Source organism: Gossypium hirsutum, chromosome A13 (genome assembly GCF_007990345.1).
Source record: "Gossypium hirsutum isolate 1008001.06 chromosome A13, Gossypium_hirsutum_v2.1, whole genome shotgun sequence".
NCBI classification, from domain to species: Eukaryota; Viridiplantae; Streptophyta; class Magnoliopsida; order Malvales; family Malvaceae; genus Gossypium; species Gossypium hirsutum.
In genome coordinates, this window is record NC_053436.1 from 63,060,782 (window position 1) to 63,079,817 (window position 19,036).

At 36.6% G+C, this 19,036-nt stretch overlaps 1 pseudogene; it reads right to left on the reverse strand.

Annotated features, from left to right (window-relative positions):
• Window positions 1-1,698: 1,698 nt before the first annotated feature.
• On the reverse strand, window positions 1,699-18,357 carry LOC107904055 (cold-responsive protein kinase 1-like; annotated as a pseudogene).
• Between the last annotated feature and the right edge of the window lie 679 nt (window positions 18,358-19,036).

Below are 19,036 nucleotides of genomic sequence, written 5' to 3' on the forward strand. Positions count from 1 at the left end.
GCATGAACTAGACGAGAGGGTGGTGGTGGCTGAGTTAGTGGGTCCTCGTGCTATGGGGGGACATCATTATGAATATCCTCGTAGGCCTCCTCCTGAGTATATTGGGTGAGACAATACTGGGGAGGGTAGGTTTCTTGGCGCCTCTCGATCACCCTCATCTAAGCATGCTTGAGATGCCTTGTGGAGACATCTGGCCGATGAGGGTGAGGGATGATTCTTGGGCCGTGGTGTTGAGGAGCCCGAAGTGTCGCGTTAGCCTAGTCACGTAGGGGCCACTGGAGATGACCCCCTTCCAATGCGCTCCGTCTGGTGCTGGATGGCAAGGGCGATGACGTGCCTTTGCGACATGCACCATAAGAAGTAGACGTCGTGGGTGTTGACAAGTCAGTGCTCTCTCGCCTCCCTGTAATCGTGTGAGCTAAAATAGCATGTAAATACCTCAGGGATGGTGGGAGAACTGATGCCTTGGAGCGGCTAGGATTGTATGAGGCCGTGCTAGGGGCCAAAGTGTACCAGTACTTGGAGGGGGAGACATGTATGTGGCGACTGAGAACATGTAGTTCATTCTCCTCCCTGAACTCCTCCGTATATAGGCCTAGTACAGCACCAAACTCTGGGACTGTACCGGGATCATCGTACCTTGTCATTACGGTCTGGAGATAGAACGTTGAGTAGAGTTTCATTGTGAGCTCGAGGTATGTTGGCTCGATAATCCCAAAGAACAGCTCCCACGGGTCGGTGGTTAAGAGAGCCCGAATCGCATCAGCCATCTGGACTTGTTCTAAGGCAGCCCAGTCAATGCAGCAGCCCGCAATTAAGGGTCGGGCCCAGAGTATCTGGAAAATCTCTTCTTGGGGCCCTCGGGGAAACTGCAAGAGAGGGTAATAAATTTCTACAGTTGGACCCGCGGAAGATGATGCTCCCTTCTTATTCTTCGAGGCTGGTACAGCAATTTTCTTTCCTCGTAACGATTACATGGTACCTGCGATTAGAATCATCAAATCATCTTGATGAGTGGTCAAAATAAAAGGAATATAATTTTCAACTAAAAAGCAGACTTTTGGCTACAACCAACATAACTAATATAATAATTTCGTGACCTTATCATTGCATGTAGTAATTGCATGTGTAAGACAAAAGAATGAAGTTTTCCTAACAACATGAAATGTATGATAAATAATTGAAAAATGTAAATTTCATGAGAGGCATTGGCATGGAAATATCATGAGAATAGCATGAAAATATCATGTAAATTTCCTAACAACTTGATTTAACATGCCATGTATGGTAACTAACCTAGGAATGCAATTTAAATGATAAACTTTTGTATGATAATAGCATGAAAATAGGCATAGTAATGTCATGGATATGAGGTGTGCCTAGCAACTTGATTTAATTTGAAATGTATAATAAAGAACCTAAAAATGCAACTAAGGGTCTGTTTGATTGGCATTAAAATATTTTCTGTAAAATGATTTCTGGAAAATATTTTACTTTTCTGTAAAATGACTTACAGAAAAATATTTTCTGGTGTTTGATTGAATCTGTGTAAAATATTTTCTGCTGTTTGACAGATTTTCTGAAAATATTTTCCGGAAAAGTTATTTTTTACATATATTAATATATATTAATAAATTTTTATATTTTAAATTGTTTTTACATATATTGCAATGATTTATTTATAATAATACTCAATAATAAGCTACAATATTGATTGTTATAAATTGGAAAAATATTATCCATAATGAGTACTAGTAAGAATATTGAATAATTATAAATTGCTTCGAAACCATAATGAGTACTAGAAATAATATTATCCAAATACATAATTAGTAGTACACCACATAGAACAACATTGTCGAAGTGCATAATATTACACCACATAAAAGTATCAATATCTTCAACCCTGAGAAAATTTTTGAAGCCAAATTTTTCTATGCTTCTTACTTTTAACTAAAAACATTTTGGCCTCTGATTCATGACTCCCTAGATAATCACACACAGAACACAAGAAGTCATCATCAAATCCTTCTTCCTCCATCGACATCACAAGAAGCATGAACTCCACTCCAAATGCTGCCTTACTACTACTTTTACCACTTATTATTTCAAGCAGAAGCACCCCAAAGCTGTACACATCTGCCTTCTTGGTTAGTTGTCCTAAAAGCGCATACTCTAGTGCCAAATATCCACTAGACAAAATACAATATCATAACTGAGATGCAAATAGAAACACAAGGATTAAGCAAAGGTAAAGAACAAAACACAATCACCAGTGGATGACTCCTTCAAAAGTCCTTAAAAAACATCAATGAAATATTGAAATAGTTAAACAGCCTAGGCAGCTGACTAAGGATGAGATGCAATGAAAATGATGCTTACAATGCTCCTGCTACTCGAGTACTGACATGAGTGACATTGTCCAGGAAAAGCTTAGCTAGCCCGAAATCCCCAATTTTAGGATGAAAATTTCCATCCAGGAGTATATTACTAGCTTTAATATCCCTGTGGACAATATGCGGTACAGCTTCATAGTGAAGAAACGCAATAGCAGAAGTTGTACCTAAGCAAACAGCAGCTCTTGTTGGCTAATCCAAAGCAATATGTTTACTTCTTGAACCTGAAATTAGGATTTCTGGACATCAGTATACCTCAATTAGAATTAGGAGTTCAATGAGCTTGGACTGATGTATTTACCAAGTAAAACACTGGCAAGGCTGTTATTCTCCAGATATTCGTAGACCAAGGCCCGATGGCTGTCTTCAACACAATAACCGATTAGTTCAACAAGGTTGGTGTGTCGTATGTTTGATATCATATTGATCTCTGTCAGGAATTCATTAGATCCTTGCTTAGACTCTGTAAACAGTTTCTTGATGGCTATTTGAGTACCATCCCTCAAAACTCCCTGCAAACAATAACAGTAAAATTTTGTTAGTGTTTCCCAACTAATTCTAAAGTTGATAGACACTAGTATAGGCGTGCCATATGAAAACCAGAAAACCTGCTCTCTCCCTCGCACACACACACACAAAAGCAGACATATACATAATACATGCCAAAGAGCCCAAAAGACATGGATGCTCTGTTCCAAAAGAACGGTCGGAGAGCTTTCATTACCCTGTAGACAACTCCGAAACCACCTGCACCGATTCTGTTTGATGGATGGAAATCTGATGTCGCTGATCTCAATGAATTGTAAGTAAAAAGCTTTACATTCTCGTTGGTGAACTCTGGCCATGCACAGATATAACAAATATGGAATCGAATGAGATCACAAAATTATAAGAGAAATAGTTGACAATACCATGTGTCTGAAACAGAAACAAAAACAAGGAATCGTTTGAGATAAATACTTAGGAATGGTTACATTACTGAAAATGTTTTAAAGCTACATACTGGACAGAAGATGTTTTGAATTGACTACCAATGACCCGACACGGATTTTGGTGTTTTAATATGGTTTTGAGGGTGAGAATCGGCATTTTGAAGTAGCTTTTTATAGTCTCCTAGTTGAGAACTTATGACAAACACATAACAGGCAAGAATAGCGAAAGCTGAAATCAAAGGAATTTGATTTCAGAGACTGGTACTCGTTGCCAAGAATAGCAAAAAATCAAGTAATTCGTAAGAAACAAACAAAGAGAATATTTTCATACTTAATTAAGATTGAGATATAAAGATTGGTTGGAGGAGTATGTAGCGATACAAATATAGTGCTAACGTCCGAAATGATGAAACAGAAGAGTAAGAAAATTAGGTAAGGTTTATCGATTTCACTTACAAACTGCAGGAAATGATGAAACAAAAAAGATTGAAGAAAGGTAAGAAAATGGAGAGGAAGTGCTGGAAATCAGTGGAATGGGAGGAATTGGAAAGATTTTTCATTATTAAAATACAGAGAAAATTTAAAATCTTTCCAGCTCCTCCATTCCAAAAATTTCCAGAAACAGTCTCTCATTTTCCTCCTTCACAACAGTCTAAAAAATTACAAGCCACAGAAAATGTGTAGAAATGAAAGTGGAAATAGAAAACATACCTTTCTAAAGAAAGTCTGCAAAGAAAATTTTGAAGCTGAGGCGATGAGAGTGTAGAGAAGGGAATGGAAAATGTCTTACGGTAGGAAAATCGGTAAGACGTTTTCCAAAACTAAGGAAGTGATTTTACCCGTGTTTGTAAAAGGTTTTCCTTGTGGAATTCATTTTCCACCAAACAAACGCCGGAAAATTCGGAAAACAATTTCCGGAAAACCAAATCCCACAATCAAACAGACCCTAAATGATAAAGTAATGAGAAAAATGAAAAATAGTTAAAAAGTAATAGGGATTATTGTAATAATAAGCATTAGTAATAAGTAAAATAAAAGAGAAATGAGTAAACAAACACTAAGGAAGAGAGATTGAGCGTGAAAAATGGAGTTGGAGGTGGCGCACGGGCGTGGCAAGGGACCATGTGGAGTTACAGCGGCTAGGGTTAGGGTTTTTGAATGGAGAAGAAAGTGAATAGTGCAGGGTATATCTAGATTTTAAGGCACACGCTCGTGTTCCCCAATTTCAGCCTGTGTGATTCACGAATTTAAAATTTAGGCACGTCTAACATTTAGTTCATACCCGTGTTCCTCGAGCATATGGGTTCACAGAGCCGTGTCACACGACCGTGTCTAGCTTCGTTCACTTTCCCAAACCAGTGTGTTCAAGCCCCACACTCGTGTTATTTTAACAGGTTCGACCATGGGTGTTAGACATGGGTGTGTCGCACGCCTGTGTTGTTGTTGCAGGGATGACCACGGCCAGGTCGCACGGCCATGGCATTTTATCGTAGCCCGTGTCAGGGAAATCTTTTTCCTTATTTTCACACGGCCTTAAGCACGTTTGTGTGCTTAATTGTGTCTCGGTGGAAACACCTGTATTCAAGATTTCTATTAGTAGGTTAGGTGTTAAATACCAAAATTTAAAGAAATTAATAATGTTAGTGCTCAGGTTGCCTCCCGAATAGCACTTATTTATAGTCTAAGCTCGTCTTACCTCTCTGGTTGAAAAATCATGGTGGTTCAAGGAGTTCGTACTTGTCGTTCCTATTATGAGTCTTGACAAAATAAGGTTTTAGTCGGGTGTTGTTTACCTTAAAAGTGCCTAACTTGGGATGACTCACCTCTACCGTACTGAATGGAAATATACTAAGTACTGTAAGAGGGATTTCCTCATTCGGTGTGGTAATAACAATGTGGGGATCTGCGACATCTAATAAGACCTTATCACCAACCTTAAGTTGATTTGGAGAGGTATTGAACTCCTTCTGGTGTAATTTTGGTTTATCGTGTGTTCTTGGTTTTTGTGCTTGCCATTCGTCTGCTCCTCTATCCGTAGCCTTCGTTCTTCATGAATGTGCCTTCTATCATTCCTGAAACATGGCTCGTGAACTTCTTTGAAACTCAATTTCTGCAAAGTAGGTTGTGTCATATTGTCAGTTTTAGTAGACTGGTGTGGACCATTACCTTCAACGTTCGATATAATTCCAGAATTATGAGCTTGAAGGGTGATCGTTTCGTGTCCCACACGAAGTGTAAGCACACCTGTGCCAACATCAATAACTGTTTTAGCAGTTGCTAAAAAGAGCCTCCCTAAAATCAAAGGGGTGTTATTATCCTCCTCTATGTCTAGAACAATGAAATCAACGGGAAATATGAACTTATCTACTTTCACTAGTACATCTTGAATAATAGCCCTAAGAACTCTTATAGTTTTATCTGCCAATTGAATGATCATCCTAGTTTGTTTAGGTTTCCCAAGACTTAGTTGCTTAAACATTTTGTGAGGCATGACATTAATACTAGCCCCTAAATCAACTAATGCTTGATTTATATGTAAACTACCAATTAAGCAAGGAATTGTAAAACTCCCTGGATCTTTCAATTTGTGGGGTAGCTTATTCTGTAGAATAGCTGAGCAGACTACGTTTAGCTCCACATGCGACGCTTCGTCCAACTTTCACTTATTTACTCAAAGCTCTTTTAAAAATTTCATTGCATTTGGCATCTGCGACAGAGCTTCAATAAACGGTAAGTTAATATGTAATTTTTTTAAAAGTTTAAGGAATTTGCCGAATTGTTTGTCTGAGTGGCCTTTTCTTGTCACGTTAGGGTATGGGACATGAGTTCTATATTCTTCATTCACCGTTTTGTTATGACTTACCTCACTTTTACCTTTTCTCACCACAATTTCTTGCATCAATTCTGGCTGAGGCGCAATGAATCCTTCCTTATCTTGAGTACTAATTGCGTTGAGGTGTTCCTTTGGGTTAGGTTCAGTATTACTTGGTAAGCTACCTTGTGGTCGTTCGGAGATTAGTTTTGATAGCTAGCCTATCTGAGTTTCGAGTCCTTGGATTGATGCTTGTTGATTTTTAAGTGCTGTCTCGGTATTTTGGAAACAGGTTTCTGATACCGAGATGAATCTAGAGTACATCTCTTCAAGGTTTGGTTTCTTCTCTTGTTGATAAGGTGGCTGTTGAAAACCCTGAGGATTTTGTGGCTTTTGATTCCCTTGACCACCCCAGGAGAAATTTTGGTAGTTCCTCCAACCGGTATTATAAGTATTACTGTATGGGTTATTTTGAGATCTAAAGTTATTGTTACCCATATAGTTGACTTGTTCCTCTTCGGTTGTGGGATTGAAGGATTGATATTCTGTATGCACACCTCCTCCACTTGAGTCACACCTCATTACTGGATGTACATGCGTAGAACCAAGTAAACCATCAATCTTTTTATTGAGAAGTTCTACCTGATTTGACAATATAGTAACTGAGTCGACATTATAAACACCGACTATTTTTGTTGGCTTAGTCCTCATGACTTGCCACTGATAGTTATTCAGTGACATTTCTTCAATGAATTCATAAGCCTCTTCAGGTGTTTTCTTGTTGATGGTTCCTCGAGTAGCTGCATCAATCATCTTTCTTGTCGACAGATTCACACCATTGTAGAATGGTTGAACTTGCAGCCATAGAGGTAACCCATGGTGAGGGCACCTTTGCAATAGATCCTTGTATCTCTCCCATGCATTGTAAAGTGTTTCTATGTCCATCCACACAAAAGAAGAGATATCATTACGTAACTTAGCCATTTTAGCCGGCAAAAAATATTTTAATAAAAATTTTTCGGTCATTTGTTCCCAAGTTGTGATAGACGCTCGTGGTAACGAGTTCAACCACTGTTTAGCTTTGTTTCTCAGTGAAAAAGGGAATAACCAAAGGCGAATGGCATCATCAGAAACGCCATTAATTTTGAAAGTGTCGCAAAACTCTAGAAAATTCGCCAAGTGAGTGTTGGGATCCTTATCCTGCAAACCATCAAACTGAATTGTGTTAGGTTACAGTTCAAAATTATTCGCAGCAATAGCAGGTCTAACTATACTAGATTCAATTCCTGTTAAAGAAGGTTTAGCATAATCATACATAGTTCGTGGAGTAGGATTTTGATTAGCCGCAATTGTAAGAGGTAGCTGATTGCCTTGGTTTTCAGCCATCTCTTTGGTTGGGGGTTGAGTATCGTCTTCTTGCTCGTTCTCTGTGTATCTTAAGCTTCTCTTTATTTCTCTTTGGTTTATATGAACTGTGCGATCGATTTCTTCATCAAAAAGTAATGGTCCTGACGGGTTTCTTCTAGTCATAAACTATAAAAACCTGTCAAGAGAAAGAAAAAGTAAATTAATTAGTAATAATAATAATTAAATTAAATTAAATTAAATTGCAAGAAAATAAATGGCTAAAGTAATAAAAATTGAGTGTTCCTAATATTTTAGTTCTCCAGCAACGGCGCCAAAAACTTGATCGCGAGGTTTCGTGATAGGTTTTAAATATTTATAATTACTCGTTCTTAAACTAACTATTATCGCGATGTAGGTAAGTATACCTATCGAACAGTAGTATAGTTTTAGCAAGACCAGATTGTCGAACCCAAAGGAACTAAAAGTACTAGTAATGACTGTCTTTTTTATTATCTAGCCTAAGAATAAAGAGGTTTTTTTTAATTAACTAATTATCTAAACTAATAACGAACAGAAAAAATAATAGGGGAATTGCTTTTGGGAAAATCAATCGACTTAAGACAATACCTAAGGAAAATTCCACCTAGACTTTACTTGTTATTCTGGCTTCGAATCAGACGATTTATTCATTCAACTTATTCCGTAGAGATCCCTAAGTTATGTTATTATCCTTATTCAATACTAATAACGTCTAATCCCTAGATTGAATAACTGAGACTTTTCTCTAATTAACACTCTCGGGTTGCATTAACTCTTTTTTATTCTGAAATACGTCCTTTCAAGCATATGTTATAGATTGGATTTAGCCCGGATGGGTAATCCAGATTAAGCTCTTTAGATCATATGTCATAAAGGATTTACCTGGACTAGTAATCTTGACTAAGCTCTATTCAGTATATATATATTGGAGGCGGTATTTAGCCTAGACTGGTTATCCTCACTAAGCTCTATTGAGTATATATATTGGAGACAGGATTTAGCCTGGATTGGTAATCCTGTTGTATATATATGTGTGGCTCGAGAGTGTACACTCTGGAATAGTATAACATAATTAAAAGCCAATATCATACTTTCTCTTATGACCGAATAATAAAAAGAAAGAAAAGAATAAAAACTTAGGGTATTCGGCCTTGTCTAAGCTCAATCAAGGTATGTAACTAGCTTGGTTTTTTATAATTTTTACATTTTTGGGATCATTTCTATGTTATCTATCAAGCCCATGTTTCAATTTTTGAATTTGATGATGATTTTGTATTTTTCCATTGTTGAAAGCTTGTGATTTTTGTTGTTTGATGATGGAAAATAAAAGATATGTGATAGATTAACATGTTTTGTCTTTGAATTTTTGATGATTTTGAGTAATTAGGGCTAATTTGTAAAAATGATAAATTGAGGGACTAAAATGTGGAATAAATGAAATGTGTGGACTTGTATGAAGAAGATGAATATTCGGCCTAAGCATGGTATATTGAAATTTTGCATATTTTGTTTTTTGTACAATAGGGACTAAATTGTAAAAAGTATAAAATGTCAAGGGTAAAATGGTAATTTACTCATTTATGTGTTTTTGGATTAAATTGAGTGAAAATATGTTTGAATGAGTTTAATTTGAATATGTTTAGATCAAGAACCAAAGAAATCAAGCTTGGATCAGGGGCAAAACCATAGTTGTCAAATAATCGTTCTGTTTAGATTATTGTTATCCAAAGTAAGTTTTTAAGCGAATAGATGTTGTTAAATTTCAATATAGGTGATCTATAAATAATTATAATAATTAGTATTAAATTACGAATTGGCATTGAGTAATGAAAAAAAATTATGTTTGATGATAAAGTAATGAATAAGTTTTGATATTTGAAGTGATGGCATGAATTATACATGTTAAAATGTTGATTATATGTATATTAATTGCAAATCTATATTCAGCTAAATGATATATGTATGTGATATTAAAGTGTGAATTATGAGTATATATATATTCGACTATATGATGATATTATAACTTTGGAAGTGAATGATAACTTTGTTAATGAACATATGTGTGTGTGTATTTTAGCCAAGTTAAAGTTGATACATGGATGTATATGTGTAAGACCACGTCTGGGGCGTTGGCATCGATATGTGATTATGTGTAAGACCACATCTGGAACGTTGGCATTGATATGTGGTTATGTGTAAGACTATGTTTGGGACGTTGACATCGATATGTGATTACATGTACGACCACATCTGGGACGTTGGAATCGATATTTGATTATGTGTAAGACCACGTCTGGGATGTTGGCATCGATATGTGATTACGTGTAAGACCACATTTGGGACGTTGGAATTGATATGTGATTATGTGTAAGACCACGTCTAGGATGTTGGCATAGATATGTGTTTACAAGCAAGACCCTGTCTGGGACAGTGGCATCAATATGAGGTTACATGTAAAACCACATTTGGAACATTGGTGGCGTATGATATATGTGATTATCTGAGTATCCTATTCAACTCTGAATGGTTCAATGTGTAATGATACTTGTGACTGAATGTGTAAAACAAGCTAAAGTGATCAGGTATGTGATAGATTATTTCCTATTTGAAATAAGATAAGTAGGTTACTTGATATGTGTTATAAATCATGTATATCGTAAGTGAAAAATGTATGTGCATAAGAAAAGTGTATTCGGCCTTTTGATTATATCATGTGAATATTTATGAAATGATTCATGGATATATGTATATGGGTTTATGTATATTCGGTTGTATAATGGTACTATAGTTTTGAAATTGAATATTACATTGCTAATAAATACATGTATATTTAGCCATGAATAAGTTTATTTGTGAAAGTATATGTTATACATGAATTTATAAGGTTGAGATTTAACATGATTATGATAGTATAATTTGGTTTGGTTTAAATGAGTGATTATAACATTTAGTTGTTTATTTGCTTATGACTTACTAAGCTATGATAGCTTACTATGTGTCTTTATGTTTACCTCTGTTTAATAGATTTTGGATATTTGTTATGAGCTCGAGGATCGCCAATAAAGTCTATCACACTATCAACTGTTTTGGTACTTTTATAAGTTGAACTTAAACTTATAGCATGTATAGGCTAGCCTTGGAGTTAGTTTATTTTGAATGTGTATATATGAAACTTATTCATGTTTATATGTGTTATATGCATTGTGGTTGATGATTTTGAATGTGATTAGATTGAATTGGTCATGGTATATCCATAACTATGATTTATGCTTGTTATGTTACTCATGGTTAAAATGATTCGGCTATGGTTCATGTATAAATAGAACATACATGTGAATTTGGTTATTATATTTGGTTGAGGGTTATACATGATTTGGTATTAAAGGATATTAGGTTATATTCGAACATATAAAGAGTTTATTTTGATATGTTTATTACATGGTACGTAAAATTTGTGTTTTAGATATAGGTTAATATTCGGTTAATGATTTATTCCTGTGAAGTAAATTTGAAACATGAATTGAGTTGGAAGTTATTATAATGTACTTGTGTATTCGGGTATATGATGAAAATATATGAGATAGTTATAATCAACTTTGTGATTCAGCACTTGCATATATATATATTTTTGCACATGATGTATTGGTATGACATTTATATTATCTCAAGATATATATTTATATATAGTGGTTTTTCAGTTATGGAGTAAATGATGGATGCGTATTGAGTTATAATATGTAATGTGTAACGCCCCAAAATCTAAGTATTTATTTTTGTATATGGTGTTACACAACTGTGCGCCTCCTTCAGTGGTTAAGTGTCTTGGGAAGAGTTTGAGAAGCCCTGAGTTCAAGCCTTGGCTTGTACAAAATTTTGTCTTTACTTGAATTGACCCTGTCTCTAGTTAGTAGGCTTCTTAAATAAATATGGATAAAACATGACAAAAATGGCCCTCTGGTCAAGGGGTAAGTGGCGTGTCACTGCTGTTAAAGGTCTTGAGTTTGAGTTCTGTTACACGTAAGGTGTATTTTATTTTGCTGCAAGTTCCATGGAAGTGTCCTAGGTTGACCGAAACTTTGCTTGGTTGAATAGAGTTTGAATTTGGTGGTTGAGGAGATGATGGTAGAGTGATTTTAGGAGAATTATGTGGGATTTGAAAGTGGAGGAATTGTAGTCAAACAGGGTCTTTGACCACTCAGGAATCTGGCCTTAAGTAGGGTACCTTTCTCTCCATTTTGGGTTTTGTCAAATTTTTGGTCCCTTTCACTCAGTGTTTCTGAAGCCGTGTATTACTATTGATTTTTTGAGTAACTTTTGGTTAAGGTTCTTGCACTTCTCTTCAGTCCTCTAGCCACCGATTTTCTTTTCCTTCACTCCCTTTCCCAATCAGTTTCTTCCCCTTGGTTGAATATCCCTTATCCTCCCTCTCACAAACTCTTTCGGTTTCTAACCTTGCTTGTTGATTGATTCTCTCTTTCTTTTCCCTTCCTCTCAATCGATTTCTTCTTTCATCGATTACATCTCCTCTCCTTCTCTCGCAATTGGTCCCTTCTTGACCGAATACCACTACTCCTTTTACCTTCACTGCGTCGATCTCTTCCCCTTTTGCTCTCTGTTGATTTTGGGGGTAAATACAAGAGACTGATTATGAAATCTGGTTTTCAGCTTGGAGCATGATTCTTTTTTTTCTCCTTCCTTGCCATATTTTTCTTGCACCTAACTTTTCCTATGCTGCCGTTTTATGATAGGAGTGCAATTGTCCAATTTTGCCTCTATCATAGTTTGTACGTTCGGCTCTTGTGCAGGTGTAGGCCAATTATTCCTTTCCTTTAGTCTTCACTTTGCATTTTCAGTAAGGGATTACTGTAACACCCCTTACCTGTATCCAAGGCCGGAATAGAGTACGAGGCATTACCAGACTTAACAATACACATAGACGAAAACCGGGCCATAAAATTTCATTTAATTCAAAACTTTTCGAACACATGTATAATAAACAAAGCTAACTATATCATCACATCAAAACATAGGACATGGCACGATTAATTAAACTTATAAACCATAATGGATAAGGACCACATCTCATGATTTTATACGATAACTCAATGCAGACTGATACGTATGGTCAAAATCATAATAAAAATACATATCACAAACCAACTTCCTATACATGCCACTCACTTGATATTTCTAATATTTGAATTAATTTTCACAAAAATGATAGTTTGATAGTGTGATTTTCCCTCCGACGATCTCCAACCCTGAGCCGACCTGCCAATACTAAAGAAGTGGAGAGGATGGGTAAGCTTTACGCTTAGTAAGTTCAAATGAAAATAATACCATGCTTTTCAAGATAAAACACTATAATTGTACATTTACACATATTCAGGACAGGTTGTTTTCTGGAGTCCCGGTGTTAAAAAAATCATATCTCAAGTTAAAAAACTCGAAATCCAATTCCGTAAATTTTCTATGAAACTAGATTCATATGTATAGTTACTAATTTGTTTCTAGAATTTTTGGTCGAGCCATTTAGTACAGTTTATTAGTTAAAGTCTCCCCTGTTTCAGGGTATGACTACTCTGACTCTTGTGCACTACGAACCGAATATCTCCCTATACAGAATTTCAACGACCATGCCGTTTATTTCCCTTAATAATTAGATTTAATAAGGAATCCATTCATGTAAGGTATGACTCTCAATAATATTTTTACAATTTATGGTGAATTTCTAAAGTCAGAATAGGAGATCTCGAATTCATTCATACCCTATTTCACAAGAATTAAAATATCACACAATATAGAATTCTTTTGCTTCTCCTGTTTCTTTCATGTGAAAATAGACTCATTAAGCTTTATTTCCATAATTTTTTTAAATTTAATTCAACGTACACAATTTTTGGTGAATTTTCAAAGTCATGAACTGCTGCTGTCTAATACTGTTTTACTACTAAAGTTCACTTTTACACAATTTCACTTAAACCATTCCATTTTACCGAGGTTCGCTCAAATATTGAGCATATTACTCATAAATTCAAATAAACATATACTTGAACTTGTTCATCACATAATCACTTTCACATGTATTTTCATTTAATTGATTTCCCGTTGAACTCATCGGAATAATAACAGATACACAATTGCCTGCACATTTTCCCATTTCCACACCTGTAGCCGAAGCTATCTGGTACGCATTGTAGCCTGCACTTAGTACTACACACGTGACCTCACCATCTAATACACGTAGTAGCCTGCACTTAGTACTACACACGTGATCACAGTTTTCGGGTACGCATAGTAGCCTGCACTTAGTACTACACATGCAACCTCGCAATAGATCATTCGTATCGTTTTTATTCCGAAGGTTCAATCGGGAAATTCCTCACTTTTCAACATTTTACTAAATTGTCTGTAATCAATTTAAATTCATAATTTACATCAAATAACCATTTGATAGGCAGCCACATTTCATATGATATCAAAATATAACAACATAAAAAGAATCGATAGATTATTTATGTACGAATTTACTCGAAGTGTCGATCTCACTATCCATAGTACCAATTGTCCATTCATAGTATAATAAGACACAACTCAAATATCAAATCAGCTTTTAAGAATTTACACAACATATATCACATATTTCATATATCACTTGTCATGTATCTTCATTTTCTTGCATTTCATGTAACATTCTTTCATGTCATATTTCCACATCATAAACACCATTCCATCAACTTTTCCAATATATTAAATCATAAAATATATGCAATAATAGTAAGAAATATAATTCAAACATAACATTGCATTATTATTATCATACGAACTTACCTCGATCCAGAAACAGCAATTTACCATTTTAGTCCATAACCTTGTATTTTCCCGATTTAAGACCGAATCTCGATTTCCTTCATCTATAATATCACATCTAGCCTAATAATTAGTCACACTATTCATACGGGTCAAAAAATCATATTTTTAAAATTTTCATTTTGACCCCTAAACTTTTGCATATTTGCACTTTTGCCCCAAGGTTCGGAAATTAAACTTCATCCTATTTTCTTATTTTTTATGACATGCTGATCATTTTTCCCTTCCATGGCAACATCAAATTCTCACTCTAACATGTACTTATGACTATTAGGTATTTTTACCGATTAAGCCCTTTTGCTCGTTTTCACTTAAAACCGAGTAGCACAAGTTGTCTAACATAATTTAAAACCTCATATTCTATCATAAAACACCAAAATACACAAATTTCACCTATGGGTATTTTTCCAAATATGAACCCTAGGTTGAATTAGTGCTAGCATAAGCTAAATCAAGTTACCGGGACTCCAAAAACGTAAAAATCATTAAAAACGAGGTTAGAACGGACTTACAATCGAGCTTGGAAGCTTGGAAACCATAGCCATGGAATCTCCCTTGGTATACACGTCCATGGTGAAGAGGATGAGGAAAATTGGCTTTTAATTTTGTATTTTAATTCATTTTACCCCTAAATGACCAAAATGCCCTTACTACTAAACTTTCCAAAAATTCCATTCATGTCCAATATTTGTCCATAAACTTTGAAATTGTTCAAATTGCTATTTAAGACCTCCTAATTAATATTTCAAAGCAATTTCATACTAGAAACTTCTAGAATGCAAGTTTTGCAACTTATTCAATTTAGTCCCTAACTTCAAACTAAGCACTTTATGCATAGAATTTCTTCACGAAATTTTCACACAATCATACAATCATATCATAGACCTCAAAATTATCATAAAATAATTATTTCTATCTCGAATTTGTGGTCACAAAACCACTATTCCGATTAGGCCCTAATTCGGGATATTACAATTACTCATCTTGTTTTAACTATTCATTTGGTTAATGGTTGATAACCCTCGAATGGGATGCAGGTAGGCTTTAAGGATTTCAAGCGATCTCTTACAACAGTTTAGTGTGATTGATCAAGGCGAGCAATAGGTAATCTCTCGAACAAGTGTTGGCTAGGGTTCTTTTTAATTCACTTGATAAAGGATTAACTAAAGTTTCTAATTGTGATAGGTTGGAGTGCTCGTGGATTAGTCACACACTTTCGCAAATAGGTGTGTAACCATATTGCCATTATCGTGGATCGTAAATCGACAACAGCCAGAAAATATGACTATTGACGCGACACAAGTGCGCACTAGCTCGTGTAGTAATACGAACGCATAAAACGTCAGTGTTTGATCGTAGTGGCCACCATGAGCATTTTCATGGGCTTAGGCCGCTTTGGGCCACATTGGACCAAAATGGGCCGTGTGGGCCCCACACGGGTAAACCACACGACGGGTGGAGGTTGTTGGGCCAGGCTGTGTAGTTCACACAACCAAGGCCATTTATGGGCTTTGTGGGCCCCATGGGTGTGTGGGCCCTCATGGGCCTACATTATGGGCCTTAGGCCCATTTTTTATTGTTTGACTGTTAATGTTGTACAGGTCGCTCGAGACGACTGTGGACCTACTGTTGGGTCAGTAGGTATACCTAGACCCCAAATTGTTGAAATGACTGATATGCCCCTATGATATGTATGACTGTTTTTGAGCACGCCATTTGTATATTGCATATATGTCTGATATTATGCAATAGCGCATGATATATTGCATGGGGATGAGTTTATTATGATTGGAGGAAGTGTATTGTATTGGCAGTTCTGTTGCAATAACTGTTTAGTGTCGCAACTGGTGCTATATTCTAGAGTGCAGGGATGGGTGGGCTGATTTTATCCCCACATGGAGTGTAGAGCTGGACGGAGTGGAGTGTAGAGGCTGGCTGGGTAGGATTTCTGTTTGCATTTTATACTAATATTGTTACTGAATTGGGCTATGGCCCACACTGATACTGTTACTGAATTGGCTAAGGCCCTAACGAGACTTGACTAATACTGAAACGAGCTTAGGCCCAGACTAGATTTGTTTAATACATGTTTGACTATTTGTTTATTAAAAGATTACACACAGAGTTTCATAAACTCACCCTTTTGCTTATCTGCGCAGGTAATCCTTAGGCAGATCGGTGCTACGAGGGACTCGAAGGTGGCCACACATCTGCTCATGCCTCTATACTGGATTTTAATTTATAAGTAATTTAAATTTGGGTATTTTTTTGTTATAAAGCCTCTTTAAAGTTTTAACTTTTAATTTGGGATTTTTACTTGCGTTGGTATAAACAGCTAGACGTAGGAAAAAGACAGGTTTCAAAAATATAAATGTTTTCCAAAACACTACATTTACGCAACATAGTTTAAAAGCTTCCGCAACAAAACATTATTTTAAAAAGTAACGTCAATGCAATATGATTTTCATTATGCTAAACAACTTTAGTATTACTGATAAACGAGACTTCCTAAATCTTCGTTAAAAACACAAAGAGGTTTTAATATAGAATGAATTTTACAAGGAAATCATGTTTTTTGAAAAACACTTTAATGTAGCCTCGCCAGATTCGGTCATAAAGTCTAGACTGGGTTTGGGTTGTTACATTTAGTGGTATCAGACCCGAGTTACAAAACTTGGCTGTAGATTTGAGTTTCTTTTAAAACTTGGAATTTCAAAAATAATTATTTTAAATGATTTGAAATACTTGAAAATGTTTTATTGATGGTGTAGTACACCGGGTCTCTAGCACCGATTCTGTAAGTCCTCTGAAACTTCTGTTTGTTTAAATTGAAATACTGAGACTACTGTAGGTAGTAGACTGTACTGAAATTCTCTGCTTAGGGTAAACTAAAATTGTAGTACGACTACGGACTACGAAAACCAACACTGAAATACTGAAACTCCTTTTCATAAACTATCCTGTAATAAACACTGGAATTATAAACTGATGCATAAAATTGCTAACACAGATAAAAAGTGAATTGATACGAGCACTAGAGGTACTCGTGGAAGGGGTATAAGAGGGTGCGGCAGAGGCCGTAGAAGTGTTTGGGCTTGGTCTTCGTCATCGGGCCGTATGCCTGACGTTGAAGCTAAGGAGGCATGACCTTCACCTAAGACTGAGACTGCGTATCACGATCGAGCGACTGGGGATGACACACTATCCCAAGCTATGTTGAGAATTCTGGAGAAGGTCGCTGGAACCAATACTAGTATTGTGGCCCGTGGGTCGGTTACAGAACGACTCCGGTCTAATGGGGCTGATATTTTTAGGGGTATCATTAGAGCTGCCCCCAATGTGGCTGAATATTGCATTGAGGCCATATAAAGGATCATGGACGACCTCGACTGCACCTCTGATCATAAACTAAAAGGTGTAGTGTCACTCTTGCGAGATGAAGCCGATCAATGGTAGCTTACTGTTAAAGAGGGAACTCAACCCGACCGATTGACTTGGGAATTTTTCAAGGCTGCCTTTCAAGAAAAATATGTGGGCACTAGTTATGTGGGTGCCCAGAGGAAAGAGTTCGTTAATTTGACTCAAGAGGGTAAATCTATAGCTAAATACGAGGCTGAATTTTTGCGACTTAGCCGCTATGCACGTGGGATGGTGGAAACGGAGTATGAGCGTTGTGTTTCAATTTGAGGACGGCCTTAGGGATGATTTAAGGGTTTTGATAGCTCCACAGAGGGAGCAAGATTTTCTTGCTTTAGTGGATAAGGTGAAGATCGTTGAGAAAGTGAAGCGCGCTGAGCGCTAGAACCGTGAAAAGGAAAGAGGTAGGAACAAGAGAGATTTAGAGCCCTCAAGTTCATTTGTGAGGCCTAAGAAAAAGGCCAGAGTTACTGGGCCGATCAGAGTTGGGGCCCCTATTGCTACTACTAGGCCGCAGCCCTATGAGGATTGTGGGAGACGCCATCATGGCAAATGCTGAAAAAGAATTGGGGCATGTTTGATTTGCGGATCATTAGAGCACCGTATCATAGATTGTCCACGGAAGCCCGATCAGATGCAAGCTACTGTTATGGGTACAGTTCAGCTGCTGAGAGGTGTTCAGCAAACACCGAGAGGCCGTGGTCAGGCCAGAGTGGAAATGGTATTGGCCGTGGTCGTGGAGCACCGAGAAGAGGTGCTGGTCAAATTGAGGCAAGGCAGCCAACTCTGGTTTATGCTGCATGTCACCGAGAGGACGGAGATGCCCTAGATGTTATTACATGTATGTTCTTTATCCATAATTTACGTTATACTGCATTGATTAATGTTGGATCTACTCACTCTTATATAGCATGCATTGTGTCTGAGACTTTGGGTTTAATGGTTGAAAGTACCGCGAGTAAGGTAACTGTGTTGAGTTCACTAGGACAGTCTGTGAGGGTAAATAAATTGTTCAAAGATGTACATTTAGAGGTTCAAGGAACCATTTTTCTGGCAGATTTTATGGAAATTTCTTTCGGGGAATTCGACTTAATATTGGGCATAGACTGGCTGGTTAAGCATCAAGTGAATTTGGATTGTACCGCTAAGTGGGTGATACTGAAAACTACAAAGGGTGATGAGGTAGTGGTACTTAGGGAGTGTCGGAATTATCTGTCAAATGT